Source organism: Jaculus jaculus, chromosome 2, assembly GCF_020740685.1.
Source record: "Jaculus jaculus isolate mJacJac1 chromosome 2, mJacJac1.mat.Y.cur, whole genome shotgun sequence".
Classification (NCBI taxonomy): domain Eukaryota; kingdom Metazoa; phylum Chordata; class Mammalia; order Rodentia; family Dipodidae; genus Jaculus; species Jaculus jaculus.
In genome coordinates this window covers 68,097,609-68,112,509 of record NC_059103.1, presented here as the reverse complement: position 1 = coordinate 68,112,509, position 14,901 = coordinate 68,097,609, and positions in this window count along the sequence as shown.

Here is a 14,901-nt window from a genome sequence, read left to right as displayed (position 1 = left end):
CTCCACCATATGAAAAAAAGCCCTTTTGTAGAAGTAGCCCCTGGTTGTGAACTGGGGTCAGATATTATGAATGAAGGATTTACTAAGACAGATTTGTAACTTATCCTACAGACAGAAAGCCAATGCCCCTATTATATAAGGCATTCTTAAAAAAGGAAAAGACCAAACTTGGGAGAAAAGTAAGCAAAATATGTGATTGAACAGTTCACAAGAAAAGCTAAATAAATTCTCCTTCACATGAAAAAAGTCAAAATATTGCTTTGAAAATTTTAGCATGAACTTACAATTTTTTTTTAAAGAAAACATGTATTCCAATTTTATGTACTGCATTTGAAGGTCCTGAAAGCAACATCTCTGAAGCACAGCCCACTCAGGCCATGCAACTTGACTTCTAAGCACACTTCTTGTACTCAGGAGCACAAAATATCAGGTGAGCTTGTGGCTTCTTATCACATCAAACTGTGAGAAGTTCAAAGATCAGCAGAGAAATGTCAAGAGAACACAGAAGTTGACATGAGAGGACTTTTAGTAGACAAATTTTAGACAATTTGTGAAGCAAAGAGGGATAATCATGGAAGTTTGATTTAAAACATTCCTTTCTTTAAAAATAACCCATGACCCTATAATGATACTCAGGGTGGAGTCAGGAAACTTCAAAGAAAGCAATATAAGATTAAAGAAAAATTTTAGCTGGGTTTGGTGGTGCACATCTTTAATGCCAGCACTCAGGAGGCAGAAGTAGGAGAACTGCTGTGAGTGTGAGTTTGAGGCCACCCTGAGACTACCTAGTGAATTCCAGGTCAGCCTAGACTACAGCAAGACCCTACCTCCAAAAACCAAATATATACATTAGTTAATGTAGAAAGAATAAGACACTACAGTAACCAACATTTCATAACCTAAACCAGGAGGTGTAGCAGCACACATCTTTAATCCCAGCACTCAGGAGGCAGAGGTAGGAGGGTTGCCATAAGTTCAAGGCCACCTTGAAACTGCATAGTGAATTCCAGGTCAGCCTGGGCTAGAGTGAGACCCTACCTTGAAAAATCAAAGGAAAAAGAAGAAGAAGAAGAAATTAGCATTTCACAACCTCCACAGGTTTATTCAGATGCAGTTGATTATGAGATGCTACAACATCATTGTAGAAATAACACCCTTTTCCACATCCTTGTCAATCTTTTGTTTTTGTTTTTGATAAATGACATCTAACTAGATGCCTACTAAATAGTAACTCAGTGTAGTTTTGATTGATATTTCCCTGATGGACAATGATATTGAACATTTTTCCTACATTTATTGGAATCCTTATATGATCTTGGTAGGAATATAAATTAATACAACCACAGTAAACCATAAAGGAAGAGTCTTAGAGAAGCTTGGAGAGGATAATCAGGGAGCAATCAGAGTGGGGGGATACTAGAAAGGCAAGTGGATGAACAGAATGTAGAGTGGTGAAAGGGCCTGGAGGGAGAACTGCAGTAAGAGAGGGAGGGGAGCAGGGAGATACACAACACTAATGAGGGCATGAATCAGTACCAAAGAAACCTTCCTCTTGGTGAGGTAATTAATTAAAAGATGCAGGCCTTTAATCCCAGCAGTCAGGAGGCGGAGGTAGGAAGAACACTGTGACTCTGAGGCCAGCCTGAGACTACATAGTGAATTCCAGGTCTGCCTGGACTAGTCTAAGACCCTAACTCAAAAAAAAAGTGTAACTCTCTTAACAAGAGAGAGAGAGAGATAGAGGATCACTTTGGCAGAAGCACCCTGAAGGGGTGAATAAAGCTTTACCCTAAAACCACTAGCTATTGCTGGTAAATCCCGTGCAAGAATTGGGTTATCCCCACAGTGAGCTGTTGGTCAGGAAGGTCTGTGAGGCCCCCAAAACAACACAGACTATTGTCAAAGCATTTGCTTATCCACCAGAACTACATGGTAAGACCCTGTTGCTGAAGATATCTACAGGTTGCAGCTTCAGGACCTGAGATGCTAGAACTGAGATGGAAACCAGCTCCTTTCTGGCTAATCCTCATAGTGCTGGCAAGTACTATGGAGCCACTGGTGGAAAAAGGTCACCAACACTGTGAATAAGCAGTGGATCCCGCAAGCTATGAAACAACTAGCCAGGCAAGAGGTACACATTGGTGCAATATGTGGCACACTGGCTATGTGGGTAATTAACTACTCTCTGATTAGATAGAAGGCCCATTCAATAAAAAAGAATTCATACTGGGTACTGAGAACCAAGTCAGAAGCTTAGGGCTCAGAAGATCTGAGACACTCCAACTAGTCTTTGTTGAGAAGGAGAGTTTATGGCCCATCAAAAGGTCTTCTAGGATAGCCACTAGTTCAAGGCCACCCTGAGACTACATAATGAATTCCAGGTCAGCCTGGGCTACAGCAACACCCTACCTAAAAAAAAATTTTTTTTGCATATATCCCCTTTGATCCATGCTGCTGTCGTAGCATGCTCTTGGTTAGAGATCTGCCAGTGAATACTGGGGAGACTCGAGACCCATTAGTATGAAAAGAAAAGAAAGCCAACTGCCTAGCACAAGATGAGTCATCTCTATTACATCTGCCAGGGCCCAGGAAACATTACAGAGGGAATGGTAGATTAAATTCATGTGCTGCTAGAAATCAGTAGCTTTCCTATATAATAACAAGAAACAAGCAGAGAATGAAATCAGGGAATCGCTCCCATTCACAATTACCTCAAAAAAATAAATAAATAAAGTACCTTGGAATAAACTTAACTAAGGAAGTGAAAGAGCTTTACAATGAGAACTTTAAAACACTCAAGCGAGAAATTACAGAGGACACAAGGAAATGGAAAGATAGCCCATGTTCTTGGATTGGAAGAATCAATATTGTGAAAATGTCAATCTTACCAAAAGCAATTTACAAGTTTAATGCAATCCCCATTTAAATTCCAATAGCATTCTTCACAGGAATTGAAAAAAAAAATCCTAAATTTAATTTGGAAGCAGATAAAACCTCAAATAGTCAAAATGATTTTGAGCAACAAAAATAAGGCTATTGGTATCACCATACCTAATTTTAAGCTATATTACAAGGCCATCATAACAACAGCATGGTATTGGCAAAAAGACAGACATGTAGATCAATGGAACAGAATAGAGGACCCAGATGTTAATATGGGCAGCTACAGCCACCTAATTTTTGACAAAAATGCCAAAAATATTCATTGGAGAAAAAACAGCCTCTTCAACAAGTGGTGCTGGGTAAACTTGTTATATATATGTAAAAAGATAAAAATAGATCCTTGTCTTTCTCCATGCACAAGAATCAAATCCAAGTGGATCAGGTACCTTAATATCAGCCATGAAACTCTGAAACTGCTACAGGAAAAGGTAGGGCAAACAGTTCAACATATTGGCATAAGCAATGACTTTCTGAATAGAACCCCAGCTGCTCAGCAAATATAACCACTAATCAACCACTGGGATCTCATGAAATTACAAAGCTTTTGTACAGCAAAGGACACTGTGAATAGAACAAAGAGACAACTTACAGAATGGGAGAAAATCTTTGCCAGTTATACATCTGACAGAGGATTAATATCCAGAATGTACAATGAACTCAAAAAACAGAACAATAAGAAATCAAACAACCCAATAAAAAAAAAGGGCTATGAAACTAAATAGAGAATTCTCACCAGAAGAAATACAGATGGCATATAAACATCTAAAAAAAGTGTTCTACATCCTTAACCATCAGGGAAATGCAAATTTAAACTACCTTGAGATTCCATCTCTTTCCCATCAGAATGACTACCATCAAGAAAACAAATGACAATAAATGTTGGCGAGGATGTTGTAAAAGGGGAACCCTTCAGCACTGTTGGTGGGAATGTAATTTGGTACAGCCATTGTGGAAATCAGTGTGGAGGTTCGTGATACAGCTAAAAATAGATTTGCCACATGATCCAGCTATAGCACTCCTAGGCATATATACTAATGATTCTTCTCACTACTTTAGAGATAATTGCACAACCATATTTATTTCTGCTCTATTCACAACAGCTAGAAAATGGAACCAGCTTAGATGTCCATCCACAGATGAATGGATAATAAAGATGTGGTACATCTACACAATGGAATTCTATTCAGTGGTAAAGAAAAATGAAATAATGAAATTTGTAGGGAGATGGGTGGATCTGGAAAGGCTTATACTAAGTGAGGTAACCCAGGCTCAGAAAGCCAAACATTGCATGTTCTCTCTTATATGTGGAACCTAGCTACAAATGTATAGACTTTTGCATGATCTGGAACCAAAATCAGTAGCAGAGGCCTATAAGCTAGAAAAAAGGCTATAAGGGAAGGAGGACAGGAAAGGTCTTAAGAGGATGGTATTGTATATTTGTAAGTAGAACAGATTACAGGGAGGAGAAAGGCCTAAGTGAGGTCAGGGGAAGAGATTGTATAAAAGAAGGGCAGGGGGCAGGGTCAATCAAAAGTCAAGATATTCTGAATAGGAGGACTTCCAGTTAAGATGGCAGCATAGGAACCATGACAAAGCAGCCCATGGGAGAAAAAGCCAAAAAAAAAAAAAAAAAAAAAAAAGCAAAGTACACTCTTCTACTAAAAAGTGAGGTATATAAGAAATTTAAATGGTAGCAGAAAAGTAGGAGAGATACAGAGCATCCAAAGCCCATATAGGCAGGCAGAAGGGGCTCCAGCAGCAGAAGCACCAGGTCTGTGGGGCCACAGCTTCCAGGCTCACCTTGAGCCACAGGAAAAGCCAGGTGAGGGGATTTCCCACTCAAACCAGAGCTCTTCCCAAACTCAAGAAATGTGGAGAAGCACAGTGAACAATGGAAGAGCAGATCATGAGGTAGAGGGTCACATGGACCAGCAAGAGAACTAGAGCCACCATTGACAACCTCCCCTCCCCCACCACCAGTGCAAGGGCCAGCAAGCACCAGAGACCAGCAGAAGGGAGATCACAGCACCCAGCACCAGCAAACAGAGCAGTGATCCCACAGCCTACTTGAAGCCACAATGCACCAAAGAGGGACCCAAGCAGGAGTGCAGCACATCTGAGACCAAAATCATCCCAAAAAGTAACTGGGATTACACCAGGTCAGTACCCTCCTAACAAACCTGGTATATAGCCCTGAACCGGAAGTGTTAATTGCACCTTCCACATCAGGATAAATTATATGTTAAATCTGATGGATGGTCAGATTTGACCTTCTTAAATAAGATAACTTTTGGGCTCTTTATTTGTTGCTTCTTGATCTATAGTGGCTTTGTTTCCTCTTCTGTTATACATTAGGGAAGGATCTTACTTGGTTACAAACTAACGTGGAACCCTCAACAGACCAGAAACCTTAACCTCCTTGTTGTCAGGATTAAGGGTGTGGGGCACCACACACACTAAGGGACAGTTAGAAGATCTGGTTGTCATAATACCTACTCTGGCATAAATACTCTGTTCTGTTTTTTATTGAAAGTGTACATTGTACAGTTAAATTTTAGAATCTGCCTATATTTTGTTCCACTCAGCCTACTCGAATACTCTCATAGCAGGCAAACCCAACACCTAGGGTCACTTTTGTAGATACTCTGAGAGTCTTGAGAGCCACACCTAGCACCTTAAGCTCCTACCCTGAAGATATATAACATCAGATTGATTGATACATCAATAATACTGCAGCTAACTAGAAAATCCAAGCATTAAATTAACCCAAGATGCAAAAATATGTACATTATAACATAAGAAACACCAAAAATCAAGACAATATAAATCCACCAAAAAGTATGCATCAGAAATGACCCTTAACAAATCTGACCAAAAGAGACAGAGAAGAGACACAAATGAATAAAATTAGAAATGAAAAAGGCAGCATCAAAACAGATACCAGAGAAACCCAAAATATCACAGGGACATACCATAAAAAACATATACTCCACTAAGCATGGAAATCTGAAAGAAATTGATGATTTCCTTGATTTATATGGCCAACCTAAATTAAATCAAGATGAAATTAATCATTTAAATATGGACTGAAGGATAAAATCACATGATCATCTCATTAGATGCAGAAAAAGCATTTGACAAAATCCAACATCCCTTCATGATAAAAGTCCTCCAGAGATTGGGAATAGAAGGAACATATCTCAATATAATAAAGGCTATTTATAGGCTGGAGAGATGGGTTAGTGGTTAAGCGCCTGCCTGTGAAGCCTAAGGACCCCAGTTCAAGGCTCAATTCCCCAGGACCCAGATGCACAAGGGGGCCCACATATCTTGAGTCCGCTTGCAATGTCTGGAAGCCCTGACATGCCCATTCTCTTCTCTGTCTCTTTCTCTCTCTGTCTGTTGCTCTCAAATAAATAAATAAATATTTTTTAATTAAAAAAAATAAAGGTTATTTATGACAAGTCATATTACTAAATGGGAAAAACTACAAGTATTTCCACTAAAATCAAGAACAAGACAAGGGTGTCCACTGTCCCCACTTTTATTTAATATAGTTTTGGAAGTTTTAGCCATAGCAATAAGGCAAGAGACACACATAAAAGGGATACAAATTGGAAAGGAAAAGATCAAGTTATCATTATTTGCAGATGACATGAATCTATGCATAAAGGATCCTAAAGACTCTACCAACAAACTGTTAGAGCTAATAAACACCTATAGCCATATAGCAGGATACAAAATAAATACACAGAAATCAGTAGCCTTCCTATATGCTAACAACAAACACACAGAGGATGAAATCAGAGAATCACTCCCATTCACAATTGCATCAAAGAAAATAAAGTACCTTGGAATAAGCCTAACCAAGGAAGTAAAGGATGTCTACAATGAGAACTTTAAAACACTCAAGCAAGAAATTGCAAAAGACACTAGGAAATGAAAAAACATTCCTTGTTCCTGGATTGCATGAATCTATATTGTGAAAATGGCAATCTTACCAAAAGACATCTACACATTTAATGCAATCCCCATCAAAATTCCAACAGCATTCTTCATGGAAATAGAAAAACATCCAAAAATTAATTTGGAATCACACAAATCCTCGAATTTCTAAAACAAAACTGAGCAACAAAAATAAGGCTGGTGGTATCACCATACCTGATTTTAACCTATACTACAGAGCCATAGTAATAAAAACAGCATGGTACTGGCACAAAAGCAGACATGTAGATCAGTGGAACAGAATTGAGGACCCAGATGTAAGTCCGGGTAGCTATAGCCACCTGATATTCAATAAAAATGCCAAAAACTGGATATATGTCGGTAGAAGGATGAAAATAGATTATTCTCTCTCTTCATGCATAAGAATTAAGTCCAAGTGGATTAAAGACCTTAACATCAGACCTGAAACTCTGAAACTGCTAGGGGAAACCCTTCAACATACAGGTCTTGGCAAGGACATTCTGAATATAACCACAATTGTGCAGGCAATAAAACCACAGATTAACCAATGAGACCTCATGAAATTACAAAGATTTAATATGGCAAAGGACACTGTGAATAAAGCAAAGAGGCAACCTACAAATGGGAAAAAATCTTTGCCAGCTATATATCTGATAGAGGATTAATATCTAGGATATACAAAAAACACAAACCATTAAATAATAAGAAATCAAACAAGCCAATTAAAAAAAGGACTATGAAACTAAATAGAGAGTCCTCAAAAGAAGAAATATGGATTGCATATAAGCATCAAAAGAAAAAAATGTTTTACATCCCTAGCTATTAGGGAAATGCAGATTAAAACTACATTGAGATCCCATCTCACTCCTGTCAGATTGGCTGCCATCAGTTCTACTCAGTGGTAAAGAAAAATGAAGTTATAAAATTTGCAGTAAAATGGATGGATCTGGGAAGGATTATACTAAGTGAGGTAACCCAGGCACAGAAAGACAAGTGTCGCATATTCTCGCTCATATGTGGATCCTACAGATGGTTGGACTTCTGTGTGAGTAGGAAGAAAACTCAATAGCAAAGGCCAGTAAACTAGAAAAGAAATATAAAGGGAAGAGAAAGGAAGGGAGGGGATACTTAATAGGATGGTATTGTATATACATAAGTAGAAGAATAGATTAATGGGGGTGAAAAGGCCCAAAGTGAGGTCACAGGAAGGGATTGAGTAAAGGAAAGGTGGAGGGAGAGCTAATTAAAATCTAAGAGGGTATAAATAAATCATATAGAATCCTACTTTTTTGGACAATGGAATACCCAAAAGAAGAAAAACAGATGTTATATAAATTTAGGATCTCCATTTTAGTAGAGTAAGATTAAGATATGAATAGGATCCTTAAGTGTAGGGCTTTCAGGGCAGTTTGGTGAGAAAAATATATACATTTGTCCAGACAAGAGCAGACTTTATACTCCTAAGGCTCTTGACCTCCCCTGCCATAGGCTTTTGATTAGGTTTTCAGTTCCAGGCATGTATTCCCTCCCATAGAGCAGGCCTTCAGTCAAATTAGAGGGCAGTTGGTTACCCCCAGAGCAGACCCACCACTATTGCATGTTTGGTCATTTGGCCTGTCTGGTCAAACTTGAGGCTTCCAGTGTCCACCATTTTCACCACTAATGACTTCTGTCTCCCATAGGGTTGCAAGCAGTGCAGGTTTATCCAGCTTTCAGTTGGCTGGTCTACATGGAGAAGGTATTCTGCTCAGAACCAGCTTGATTTTTCAGTGACTTTCCTGCTCAGGCATGGGAAGTCTTCAGCAATAGGGTCTTACCACCTATTTCTCAAGGGAAACTAAGAGCCTTGACAATAGCCTGTAATGTTTGGAGGCAACAGGGACCCCCCTGGCCAACACCTCACTAGAAGGTATCCCATCCCTGGCACTGAAAAATTTCTAGTAACAATCTATGGCTTCTGGATGTGCCATTCTTCAAAAAGGTAGGTTTTCACATGTCTTCTTCAGAATATCTTGAATTTTGATTGATCCCCCCCATCCTTCTTTTACACAATCTCTTCCCCTGGCCTCGCATAGGCCTTTCTCTCCCTGTAATCTATTCTTCTACTTACATATATACAATACCATCCCTTAAATCCATCCCTCTCCTCCCTCCATTAGAGACTTTGTCTAGCTTACAGACCTCTGCTACCAATTTTTGGTTCCAGCTCACATACAAGTCTGAATATTTGTAGCTAGGATCCACATATGAGACACATGTAACATTAGGCTTTCTGGCCCTAGGTTATCTCACGTAGAATAATCCTTTCCAGATCCATCCATTTCCCTGCAAATTTCATGTTTCTTTACTGCTGATTAGAACTCCATTGTGTAAATGTACCACGTCTTTATTATCCATTCCTCTATAGAGGGACATCTAGACTGGATCTATTTCCTAGCTATTGCGAATACAGCAGCAAGACACGTGGTTGTGCAAGTATCTCTAAGGTAATGAGAAGAGTCAATAGGGTATATGACTAGGAGTGCTAGATGGGTCATGTTGTAAATCTATTTTTAGCTGTCACAAGAAACACCATACTAATTTTCACAATGGCTGTACCAGATTACATTATCACCAACCATATAGAAGGATTCCCCTTTTTCCACATCCTCACCAACATTTATTGTCATTTGTTTTGTTGATGGCAGCCATTCTGACAGGAGTGACATGGAATCTCAAAGAAGTTTTAATTTGTATTTTCCTGATGGCTAAAGATACAGAACACTTTTTTAGATGTTTATGTTAACTCTCTATTTAGTTCCATAGCCCATTTTTAAATTAAGTTGTTTGATATCTTATTGTTCTGTTTCTTGAGTGCTTTGTATATTCTGGATATTAATCCTATGTTAGATGTGTAGCTAACAAAGATTTCCACCCATTCTGTAGGTTGTCTCTTTGCTTCATTAACAGTGTCCTTGGCTATATGAAAGATTTTGAATTTCATGAGATCCTAGTGGTTGATTAGTGGTTTTATTTCCTGAGCAATTGGGGTTAGATTCAGAAAATCATTGCCTACGCCAGAATGTTGAAGGGTTTCCTCTACCTTTTCCTTTAGCTATTTCAGAGTTTCAGATCTGATATTAAGGTCCCATCCACTTGGATTTGATTCTTGTGCATGGAGAAGGACAAGGATCTATTTTCATACTTATATATGTAGATATCCAGTATTCCCAACACCACTTGTTGAAGAGGCTATCATTTCTCTATGAATATTTTTGGTATTTTTGTCAAATAACAGATGGCTATAGCTGCCTGAATTAACATCTGGGTTTTCTATGCTGTTCCATTGATCTACATGTCTGTCTTTGTGCCAGTACCATGCTGTTTTTGTTACTATGGCTTTGTAATACAGCTTAAAATTGCGTATGGTAATACAGTCAGCCTTCTTTTTGTTGTTCAAAATTGTTTTGGCTATTTGAGGATTTTTGTGCTTCCAAATGAATTTTATGAATTTTTTTCTATTTCTGTGAAGAATGCCATTGGAATTTTAAAAATTTTTTTGCTCTTTATTTATTTGAGAGTGACAGACAGAGAGAGAAAGAGGGGGAGAGAGAGAAACACAGAGAATGGGTGCACCAGGGCTTCCAGGCACTGCAAATGGACTCCAGATGCGTGCACACCCTCATGCATCTGGCTAACATGGGTCCTGGGGAATCAAGCCTCAAACCGGGGTCCTTAGGCTTCACATGCAAGTGCTTAACTGCTAAGCCATCTCTCCAGCCTGCCACTGGAATTTTAATGGGGATTGCATTAAATGTGTACATTGCTTTTGGTAAGATTGCCATTTTCACATTATTGATTATTACAATCCAAGAACATGGGTTTCCTTTCCATTTCCTTGTGTCTCCTACAATTTTTTGCTTGAGTGTTTGAAAGTTCTCATTATAGAGATCCATTACTTCCTTAAGTTAAGTTTATTCCAAAGTACATTTTTTTTTTTTTGAGGCAATGAGGCAATTGTGAATGGGGGAGATTCCCTGATTTCTTCCTCCACATGTTTGTTTTAGTATATAGGGAAGCTACTCATTTCTGAATGTTTACTTTGAGTCCTGCTATGTTGCTAAAAAGTATTTATTAGCCTTAGCAGTTTGCTGGTAGAGTTGTTAGGGTACTTTATGCATAGAATCATATCATCTGCAAATAATGATAATTTATCTCTTCCTTTCCAAGTTGTATCCTTTTTATGAGTGTTTCTTGCCTTCTTGCTATAGCTAAGACTTCCAGTATGATGTTCAATAAAAATTGGGACAGAACCAAAGGAGGGTAAGACTCTTTACAACATGCTCCCCCCAGACACAAAATGGCCTGTATATCTGTGACCTCACAGTGCCTGAAACTACCTATATAAGACCATCATTATAGGACGAAAAGATCATGACATCAAAATAAAAGAGACTGATTGAGATGGGGAAAATGGAGTTTCAAAGGGGAAAGTGGAAGGAGGGAGGGTATTACCATGGGATATTTTTTTTATAATCATGGAAGTTGTTAAAAAAAATATTTTGAAAAGAAAAAAAAATACAAGAAAGGGGAAAGTTGGGAAGGGGAGGGTAATACCATGGTTTCTTGTCATTAAGTATAGAAGTTATCAATAATATATATATATATAATACATATGTATATACATAATGTATATTATATAATTATGTAATTTAATATATATTAAATAATATTTTAAATATTTTTAAGAGAAAATGGTAAAGCCATCCAAGAATATGTAATGTAACCCATAACCTGCCCTGACAAGGAATGAGATGTTATCACTTTCAATGCAGGCTTATGTACCTGTTTTTTGTTTGTTTATTTGTTTGTTCAGTTTTGTCATTCAGTCTTGTTAGCTTTTGGGGTGACTTCCAATCTCAGCAATGCTGAGTGCCCACCTCGATTCCTCTGTGTTGTGCTCAGGAGCTGGAGTTCTGATCAGCTGTGCTGGATGCAATTGCCACTGTGGGCTGAATGCTAGAGGTTCACAGTTCTTATGGTTGGGAATGGGAGAGTCAGAAAACCTGGAGCTGCTCATGCAGTCCTGCCTGTATTTCTTTCAGTAGCTCCTTAGTTGATCTCAGCAGTCTTTCCTTCAGATTTCTTGACTTTCAAGGAGGCTGATGAGGTTAGAAAATCCCCTTGTTTGGTTTCGGCTGCTGCTGCTGCTGGGGCACCTGGTGGGAGGTGCTGGGCAGGTACATGGATTGGCAGGCTGCAAGTGCCTCAGTGGGATTCTGCCTGTTTTCCTCCTTTCTGGTAGATCTTGGTGTCTCCTGCTTTTCTGCTATGTCTAAGAATAACCCATACTCCTTCACTTTTCAGAAGAAGAGTGTATTTTGCTATGGTTATACTTAAATCCCTCCCTAAGCTGGTTTGGCATGGCTCCTAGGATGTCATCTTACCCAGAAGTCCCCAAAGTAGTATTTTAATGTCAGAGCACAGTGGTTCAAACTCTAGAGTTCTGCGAGGGCAAGAAAATTTAACACAAGATTCATACTCATTCAACTTGCCCTCATTTTATAAAGCCAGTAGACATGTGTTATTATCCAAGCCAGGGCATAGTAAAGATATAACAACAAATCCACATTGGGTAAGAGGTCAATGGATGTATAAAAAAAAATGCTTAAACCAAGCCACGTATTTTGTCTGTTTCCTAGGGAATGGAAAAACAGTTACCCATATATCCTACCAGGTAAGCAGTTCCAACCCCAAAGACATTTTTCTCCTAACATGCATACAGATGCCTTCCTTGACGTCCATGCATATTCCTGAGACCATCCTCTTTAACTACAGACATGGGGTTGTATCATGAAGGATGTCTCCATCCCAATAGGGTAGGGTTTGATAGCACTGTGATTAAACTGAACAGTGTACTGGTAACACTATTTGGCTGTCAGATTTGAGATCTGATTAACAATGGCCTTCCTATCCTAAGTATTTCAGACTAATGTTACTTCATTTTTACCTTTTCCCTTTTATGTGATCAACATTACTTCACAGGAAAGCACTGATGAGCAATTTGATAACATCACTGGAATTATATGTCCCAGGATCTCTCATCAGGATGGATAATTGTTAGCCATAGGGGCTTTACACCACACTTGAGCAATGGAAGGTAACTGAAAAGCCAGAGCTTCAAACAAGTCAGAAGTAATATGAAGAAATCTACTGGGACCAAGGGTAAGTATATATTTTCCAAGTATTGGCCTGCAATTTTTTTTGGTTTTAGCTGTAGTTCTGATGCATAGAGTTATGCAAAGGGACAGTAATTTGAATAAAACAAATCAGAATCAAACAGGCAATTACAACTGGTAGTAAAATAACGTGTAATTCAGATCTCAGGAAGGCCTCTATTCCTGACAATTTATATATATATATATATATGCAATCAGTTCAGTTAAAGGAATTAGATGAAATGCTAGGATGTCCCTTTAGAGATTAAGAAAGTTTAAGGAGCTATATTGTTTCTAAATCCAATTTTGACAGTATTAATGCAGATGCAGTAAGACACAGTAATAATAGTACAGAGTGGCTGAGGAGCTCAGTGTTAAATGTTTGACCCACAAGCATGAGGACCTGAGTTTGGTCCTCAGCACCCATATAAAAGCCAGGCATGGTAGTTCATGCCTGTAATTTCAGTGCTAGGGAGGCAGAAACAGGAGGATCCCTAGGACTTTCTGGCCAGCTAGTCTAGTCAAATCAGTGAGCCTGAGGCTTAGTGAGAGACACTGTCTCATAAAAGGTGGAGAGTGATTGAAGACACCCCTGATGTTGTCCTCTGAAATTCACACATATATGAACACACATGATCGTGGACACACCTATGAACATATATGTATTAATGTATATCATATACTAATGAATATCATACACATACATGTGAAAAATAATACTGCAGAGCCCTTACCATTCAATGAGGAGATAGGTCAAGACTATGTAAGTATCAAGGACTACTTGAGCTAGAGACCAGAGGTCTTTATCAGGCCGTGTGGTTTGTGCAGTAGATTAGGTGATTCAGGAGCAATTTCTGATCATGTATCGATTATCAACATGGCTAATTTATAATCAATACAATCCTGTCATTCTTATAGTTCTTGGCCTGTTACTGGGGTAAATCTAGTTGCCCTCAGTGAAGTAGGTAGCACATCAGTCTCACAATCTGGGGTTAACCCCTCTGGCTGAGGTGAGTCTTGGGCCATGTACTAGAGCACAGTTGAAAGAGTAGCCAAACATCCTAGGAGGCACTGTCCACCCATCTGCCACATGTCCAGACATACTTGAGGCCACAAGATTTTTCCACACCCATAAATGAATATATAAGGCTCTATAACTAGGGGATAGTAAATGAATTATCATATTGGTTTGATTTTTTGATATCATGGATATATTCTACCAGTAGCAAAGACTGAAGGCACCAAATCACTTGACCTGTGAAATGTGTGCCTTCATTGCTATGAGGGAAATGTTCTTTCCAATATCATACCTATAACTCCGGGCATGACACTTTGGCAAGGACTGCCTAAACCCAACAATGAAACATAAAAATCATTATTAAAACATATTTATGGGAGGGAGGGTATTACCATGGGATTTTTTTTATAATCATGGAAGTTGTTAACAAAAATTTGAAAAGAAAGAAAAACCTATGTTGAGATTCCATCTCACTGCTGTCAGATTGGCTACCATCATGAAAACAAATGAACATAAATGCTGGCAAGGATTTGTTAAAAGAAGAACCCTTCTACACTGTTGGTGGGAATGCAATGTGGTCTGGCCACTGTGGAAATCAGTATGGAGGTTCCTAAGACAACTAAAAATATATCTACCATATGACACAGCTATAGCACTCCTAGGCATATTTCCTAAGGACTCATCTCATTACCTTAGAGATACTTGCTCAACCATGTTTATTGCTGCTCAATTCACAAATGGGAAATGGAATGAGCTTAGATGTCCCTCAGCTGACGA